This window comes from Arachis hypogaea, chromosome 3 (genome assembly GCF_003086295.3).
Source record: "Arachis hypogaea cultivar Tifrunner chromosome 3, arahy.Tifrunner.gnm2.J5K5, whole genome shotgun sequence".
Classification (NCBI taxonomy): Eukaryota; Viridiplantae; Streptophyta; class Magnoliopsida; order Fabales; family Fabaceae; genus Arachis; species Arachis hypogaea.
The window spans coordinates 101,232,780-101,240,989 of record NC_092038.1 but is presented as its reverse complement, the minus strand read 5'-3'; the positions used below and the strand labels follow the sequence as shown (position 1 = coordinate 101,240,989).

Genomic DNA, 8,210 nt, shown 5'->3' with positions numbered 1-8,210 from the left:
AAACGCCAGTAAGGGGCATTTTGGGCGTTAAACGCCAGAATGGGTACCATTCTGGGCGTTTAACGCCAGGAATGGTGCCATTTTGGGCGTTAAACGCCAGAATGGGCACCATTCTGGGCGTTTAACGCCAGGTGTGCAGCACCACTGGGCGTTCAGAAAAACGCCCAGTGAGGAAGGTTTTCTGGCGTTTAACGCCAGCCAGGGCACCTGGCTGGGCGTTAAACGCCCAAAAGGGGTGCCATATGGGCGTTAAACGCCAGAATGGGTGCCATTCTGGGCGTTTAACGCCAGAAAGGTGGGGGGGACCACACTTTTGTTTTCAACTCAATTTTTTTCAAACTTTCCTCTTTTTACCCATACTCTTCTACATAAATGCACTTCAACCTTTCATCATTCACTTTCAAATCTTCACAAATCAAAACCATTCTTCAAATCTATTTCAAATTAATCCCAATTCTTCTTCAAAAACTCACCCTTTTCTCAATTTCTTTCCATATCTTCTCAAATCTCCTTTCAAATCTCTCTTTTGTTTTCGAAATTCTCCTCCCCCCACTCTATAAATGAACGTTTTTCACCCCTCATCCCTCACACCATTCGAATTTCCTCTTCCTCTCTCTCTCTCTTCTCTTCTTTCTTTTCTTTTTGCTTGAGGACAAGCAAAACCTCTAAGTTTGGTGTGCTTTTCCGTGATCACTGAGCCAAGATCTATCAAGATCATGGCTCCCAAGGGAAAACAAACTAACTCAAGAGGAAAGAAAGAGACTAATCCAAAGAATCTTTGGAATCAAGAGAAGTTCTTAACCAAAGAACATGAAGACCATTATCACAAAATAATGGGTCTGAGGTCAGTGATCCCGGAAGTCAAATTTGATCTGAAAGAAGATGAATATCCGGAGATCCAAGAGCAAATTCGAAACAGAGGATGGGAAGTTCTGACCAATCCTGAAATAAAGGTTGGAAGGAACATGGTTCAGGAATTCTACTCTAATCTGTGGTTGATAGATAAGCAGAGAATGACTGGAACTGCTTACCATACCTACAGAACCATGGTCAGAGGGAAAGTTATGTACTTTCATCTGGACAAAATAAGAGAAATCTTCAAACTACCTCAACTACAAGATGATCCTGACTCCTTCAATAGGAGGATGGTGAGAGTAGATAAAGGGTTGGATCAAGTTCTAGAGGACATTTGCCTCCCTGGGACTAAGTGGATAACCAATTCAAAGGGTGTCCCAAACCAACTCAAGAGGGGAGACCTCAAGCCAATTGCAAGAGGTTGGCTAGACTTTATTGGGCGTTCCATATTGCCCACTAGCAACCGTTCTGAGGTCACCATCAAGAGAGCAGTGATGATTCATTGCATTATGCTTGGAAAAGAAGTGGAGGTTCATCATGTGATTGCTTGTGAGATTTACACAATTACAAATAAGAATTCCACTGAAGCCAAATTGGCCTACCCAAGCTTGATTTCCTTGCTCTGTAAAGAGGCTGGGGTGAAGATGGGAGTAGATGAGTTCATACCCATTGAACACCCAATCACCAAGAAGTCAATGGAAGGACAAGTGCAAGACAACTCCATCAAGAGGAGGGCGCAGGAATTCCTCCCTGAATTCCCAAGAATTGACTACTGGTCCAGCCTAGAAGCATCTATTAACAAGCTGCAAGAGACTATGGAGCAACTGAAGGAAGAACAGCAGAATCAGAACTGCATGCTCTGCAAATTGCTGAAGGAGCAAGAGAAGCAGGGGCGTGAAATCCAAGAATTGAAACGCCAAAAGTTCTCCTCTCAAGCTGAGGGAGCATCTACTTCTCAAAATCAAGGTTGTTGAGTCCTAACTCTGTGAAAACCTCTATCATTAGGAGCCTCTATTTTTCGTTTCTTATTGAGTTTTGTTTCTATTTTTCGTTTTTTTTGTCTTATTCTATATCTATTTTTGAGTCTTGTTTTAATTCATAATTAATAAAATATAAATTTTATGCCTTAAAGATATGAATGTCCTATGAATCCATCACCTCTCTTAAATGAAAAATGCTTTAATCACAAAAGAACAAGAAGTACAGGATTTCAAAATTTATCACTGAAACTAGTTGAATTAGTTTGATGTGGTGACAATACTTTTTGCTTTCTGAATGAATGCTTGAACAGTGCATATGTCTCTTGAAATTGTTGTTTTGAGAATGTTAAAAAGTGTTGGCTCTTGAAAGAATGAGAAAAAAAGAGAACTGTTATTGAGGATCTAAAAATAATTAGATTGATTCTTGAAGCAAGAAAAAGCAGTGGATATAAAAAAAATATTCGAAAAAAAAAGAAGAAGAAAGAAATAAAGTTGTGATCCAAGGCAACAAGAGTGTGCTTAAGAACCCTGGACACCTCTAATTGGGGACTTTAGCAAAGCTAAGTCACAATCTGAAAAGGTTCACCCAATTATGTGTCTGTGGCATGTATGTATCCGGTGGTAATACTGGAAGACAGAGTGCTTTGGGCCACAGCCAAGACTCATACACTGGCTATGTTCAAGAATCATTATGCTTAACTAGGAGAATCAATAACACTATCTGAGTCCTGAGTTCTTATAGATGCCAATCATTCTGAACCTCAAGGGATAGAGTGAGATGCCAAAACTGTTCGGAGGCAAAAAGCTACTAGTCCCGCTCATCTAATTGGAGCTATGTTTCTTTGATATTTTGGAGTCTATAGTATATTCTCTTCTTTTTATCCTATTTTGATTTTCAGTTGCTTGGGGACAAGCAACAATTTAAGTTTGGTGTTGTGATGAGCGGATAATTTGTATGCTTTTTGGCATTGTTTTTAGTATGTTTTTAGTATAATCTAGTTAGATTTTAGTATATTTTTATTAGTTTTTAGCTAAAATTCACTTTTCTGGACTTTACTATGAGTTTGTGTGTTTTTCTGTGATTTCAGGTATTTTCTGGCTGAAATTGAGGGTCCTGAGCAAAAATCTGATTCCGAGACCAAAAAGGACTGCAGATGCTGTTGGATTCTGACCTCCCTGCATTCAAAGCGGATTTTCTGGAGCTACAAAAGACCAATTGGCGCGCTCTCAACGGCGTTGGAAAGTAGACATCCTGGGCTTTCCAGCAATATATAATAGTCCATACTTTTCCCAAGATTTGATGGCCCAAACCGGCGCTCAAAGTCACCTACAGAAATTCCAGCGTTAAACGCCGGAACTGGCATAAAATTTGGAGTTAAACGCCCAAACTGGCATGAGAACTGGCGTTTAACTCCAGAAAAGGTCTCTACACGAAATTCCTTCATTGCTCAGCCCAAGCACACACCAAGTGGGCCCGGAAGTGGATTTTTCTGTCATTTACTCATTTCTGTAAACCTTAGGACACTAGTTTACTATTTATAGGATCTTTTGACATTGTATCAGTACCCTATGCAACTTTTTGATGACCTTATGATATTTTTACATGTTTTCTTCCACAGCATGAGTCTCTAAACCCCATGGTTGGGGGTGAGGAGCTCTGCTGTGTCTTGATGGATTAATGCAATTACTACTGTTTCTCATTCAATCATGCTTGCTTCCATTCTAAGATAATACTTGTTCTTAATCCGGATGAATGTGATGATCCGTGACAATCATCATCATTCTCAACTATGAACGTGTGCTTGACAACCACCTCCGTTCTACCTTAGATTAAGTAGTTATCTCTTGGATTCTTTAACCGGAATCTTCGTGGTATAAGCTAGAATTGATGGCGGCATTCAAGAGAATCCGGAAGGTCTAAACCTTGTCTGTGGTATTCTGAGTAGGATTCAATGACTGAATGACTGTGACGTGCTTCAATCTCCTGAAGGTGGGGCGTTAGTGACAGACGCAAAAGAATCACTGGATTCTATTCCGGCCTGATTGAGAACCGACAGATGGAATGCCGTGCCGTGACAGGGCATTAGGAATCGTTCCAATGAGAGGATGGGAGGTAGTCATTGACAACGGTGAAACCCTACATACAGCTTGCCATGGAAGGAGACTTGCGTGTTTGAAGAAGAAGACAGTAGGAAAGCAGCGATTCAGAAGATGGAGCATCTCCAAACCTCAACCTATTCTCCATTACTGCAAAACAAGTAATCATTTCATGTTCTTTTGCTTTTCACAATCAATCCTGATAATTTCTGATATCCTGACTAAGATTTACAAGATAACCATAGCTTGCTTCAAGCCGACAATCTCTGTGGGATCGACCCTTGCTCACGCAAGGTATTACTTGGACGACCCAGTACACTTGCTGGTTAGTTGTGCGGGATTGCAAAAGTGTGATTGCAATTTCGTGCACCACCCTACAACTCGATGTAATGATCATAGGAGGATTGGAGTTTCTCTTTAACCTCAAGAAGCTCACCATATGTTCGGGTGTAACTCTCCTTGGCTTTCTTTGCCATCTCCTCCGCCAAGTTAGCAGCCGCCCGGGCCCTCTCCTTCTCCAAAGAAAGCTCCAGCCCAACATTTTTTTCATTCAGCTCAAGCCTCAGTCTCTCTACCCTCTCATAGTCAGCTTTAGCACTCCCTAGGAAGGCGCTGGTAGCATTGATAGGGGATTTCTTGAACTCCCTAAAAGACGCGGCACTAAGGTTGGCTATCCGGACAATGTTGCTGGATATAAAATCAAGGTGCTTGAGGATGGACACATCGTCGGTTGGAACAAAACCATACGGAGCGATATGCTCCACAGCAAAGGCCACGCCATCAAAATCCTTATCGTTAAGGTCATAAGCACCAATAGTTTTTTGCCCCTTAAGAGAGGACCCAGATGAAGAAGGGGAGGAAACAGCACCAGAGGTCACAAGAGGTGAATCAGTAGAGGTCACACGAACTTGCAGAGTTGGGATAATCTTACTCGAACCTTGAGGACCCGAGTCTGGCTTCTTCGGCGGGACCTAGGAAGAACCCTCCCACGATATCTTTCTTTACAGGTTCTAAGCAGCCACCATCTTCTTGGTCTTGGGAAGGACCTTCATCGAATTAGAGCCTGAAGCCATCTCTGAAAAAGAATATCACAAAAACAGTTACATAGTGGATGATGACAAACAAAGACAGTAAAAATTTAGGAAGTCGGGCACTACCTAGTTCGGAACGGAGAAGAGTAGGATCCCCTAAAAACTTCTTCGTATCCAAATGAGGAGGCTCCCCCCAATGCTCCTCCAAAACACCCACAAAGGCCCTCTCTACCTCATCAAGACTCTCTAAAAAATACTTAAGAACTACAGGGTTCTCTTGCCACCAAAGGAGAAAAATAGGTTCCTTATTCTCATCCAGAAAAAAAGGGGAGAACATCATCCACAGCCCGAACCTTAAAGTAGAAATTTTTAAAATCGTGGAAAGAGTCATCAAAAATAGAGAACACCTTCTTACCCTGGGTAGCCCGAAAGGATATCCAAGAATCCTTCTTCTTGGCCGTCCCCGGCTTAGTCAGCATAAACAAGTAAAGAAAAAGACAGAGGGAAGGTCAGATACCTAACTCCTGACACAGCAACTGAAAAATTTTCATGAAAGTCCAGGAGTTGGGATGAAGCTGAGTAGGGGGCAAGATTATAGTTCCATAAGATGTCGGTCTCAAACTCAATAAAAGGAAGGGAAATGCCTAACTTGGTAAAAAAGAAATCGTATGCATAAAAGAACGGACGCTCTACCCTACTTAAAGGAGGAAAACTGACCCTCTCCTCGAGGTCGGGACACCAACTCATAGTCTTTCTCATCCTCCATGTTCTCACAAATCCTATGATATCTCCTAAACTTTTTATAGTACTCCCGATCTGCTACAGTAACACATCCTAATACTACAGAATCTAACCAGTCAGCCATACCAGGAGGAACCTTTGTGGGCATTTCAACAATATTCCTACGAGACATAAAAACTACACCTACAGCAAGAAAATGAAGAGGCGTCACTACCAAAAAACTCGGATAAAATACAAAAACAAAGAGATAACCAGCAAACAAGAACATGACAGCAAAGGGCGCTCCAAGGCTCACGAAAACAAACCATCGCAACCTAGAGACACCCTTTGGAGGCAATGCAAGCACAGGAAGAAAAATGCAAAGGATCAAAGAAGATCAAAAACCCCAAGCCCTAGCTTTTCAGCGGCAGTAAGAAAGAAAGTTCAAAAGTTTAAAGGAAACAAAAGCATGCAGCATCACCAGAAGCAAACACAAAAGCACAAAGAAAGATCGCAACTGCCATCAAACATGAAAAATGCGAAATACGTAAAGCAAGTACCAACCTAAAAAAACAAGAAGCAGAAGCAACGGTGAACGAGCGGCAAATCCACAAACGATCCACACCAAACAAGCGACTCAAAATTACGAAGAGGAGAAAAACTTGGGGCAAACCAAAGAAACAAAAATGAAAGAAAGAAACTTTCTCCAGAAAACAAAACGAAGCAGAAAGGAAAGAAAGCTAAGGCCCCTCTGATTTTGAACAAAATAAAAAGAGGGAAAGTGAAACGGCAAGGAATAAAAGCCCAATTAATAGGCTTTTAAAGAACTCACATGAACCCAAGAAACTGACGCACTCGAGAATGGCGCAACATTTAAAACAAAAACGCTTCGCATTTCGAAAGCATTAAAAAGCGCATAGTCTGCCCGGGAAGAATAAAAGCACCTCGGGCGCGATACCATTAGGAAGATACTTGAGCATGACCTCATAAAAGAGATCAAAGCTCAGAACGAGCACGATCCCGTGAAGAGGACGAAGCTCAAGTAGGGGCACTGTTCATATCCTACTCCGAGCTACTGGGTCGGATGGGCCGAAGACAAAAGAACCGACCTCACAAAGAGTTGGCCACTACCAACCTCCTTATAAAGAGCTCGGAAGATTTCTAAAGAGGCCCAAAACGAAGAACTACCGCCTACTAGGAAGTGGCTGGCAAAAGATATGGTCTCACCCATAAAAGATAAGATAAAATAATGATCCTATCTGAAAGAAGGTCGTTAAGCACTACTATAAATACATTGGATCAGGTATAAGATATATTCCAATTATACTAAAAACTTACCTAAAATCCGTACTGACTTAAGTATCGGAGTCTCTTATAGGAACCATCATCACCTCCGGTGATCGAAGACCAACAGCACCTCAAGCTCCAACAAGTCAGACACGACAGACTCAACCAAACCGGAAGGTCTCGCCCGAGATCAACCTCAGCGTTTTAGTGCTTCTTCTCACCCTCTTCACTTCACAAAGAAAAGAAAATAGAAAGCAGGAAAAAGAGAAATAGCGAAACCGAGACTGAGAGAAGGAGAGCAAGAACGAGCTTCTCCACTTCTTCTTCTTCTATGAACGCTTGATTCATCTGGGTCATCAGAGACACGCAAAAATAGAAGGAAAGAACGAGAGAGGGAGTGCCCCAGAGAACCAAGGAAGGTGTTGACCAAAGCTAGGAGGGAGCTCCACCATCTTCATCAACCTGTTCTTCAAATTTCCTTGTCTGGTAAGAACCAGCAACGTCTTCACTTTCCTTTCCTTCTCCTTCTAATTTGACATCCCAAACCTCACTCTGTTCAAATTCTGCTAGCTTAAGATTCCTTCAAGGAACAACCGTGTATTTAGGCTTGAAAGGAAGAACATCCTTCTTTTGGGACTATAATCATCATTCGTACAAGTGGCAATGCTTGGTGACAAAATCTGAGTCGTGGTGATGATAGGATCTCTTGCTATTAGAAAAATTCAGAAACTGAATTTTGATATTCTAAGACAATCAAGAGATAAAGGGATTAGGTGATTAGATTAGATATATGTGTAGCTGTTAATTGTGATTTTGTTGTTGATGATATTTTTGTATGATTGTGTTGTAATTGCTACTAGAATTTTGTAGAGGAATCATGAATTTTATTTTGTAATAGCTTGCTAAAATTCTGCTAGTATATCATGAATTTGTTGAGTAATTGTTGCTGAATATAGTGCAGAATTTGATATTGTGAAAGTGTGATGATATGGTACCCATGGTGTAAATTTTTAGTATATACGGAATTGAGGCTCTTGGGGCTATAATATATATGAAACAAGAAGAGATGACCTAAATGAATTAGGATCAATGATGTATAATGGTTAGGATTTTAGAACAAATTTTTAGTATATTATTGTTGAGAACAAGTTTAGAGTTTGAAAACTTTAAGTACCTATGCTGCAGAAATTCTGCAGAATTTTGGACAACAACTTAAAATGAATTTTGGGAGCAATCTGAC

General features: G+C 41.1%; 1 long non-coding RNA gene across 1 annotated transcript; it reads left to right on the top strand.

The window, feature by feature from the left end:
• Positions 1–7,118: 7,118 nt before the first annotated feature.
• On the top strand, positions 7,119–7,940 carry LOC112770934 (uncharacterized). The gene is made up of 2 exons (XR_003186807.3): positions 7,119–7,456; positions 7,541–7,940. It is a non-coding gene; the product is annotated as an uncharacterized lncRNA (long non-coding RNA).
• The last annotated feature ends 270 nt before the right edge of the window (positions 7,941–8,210 follow it).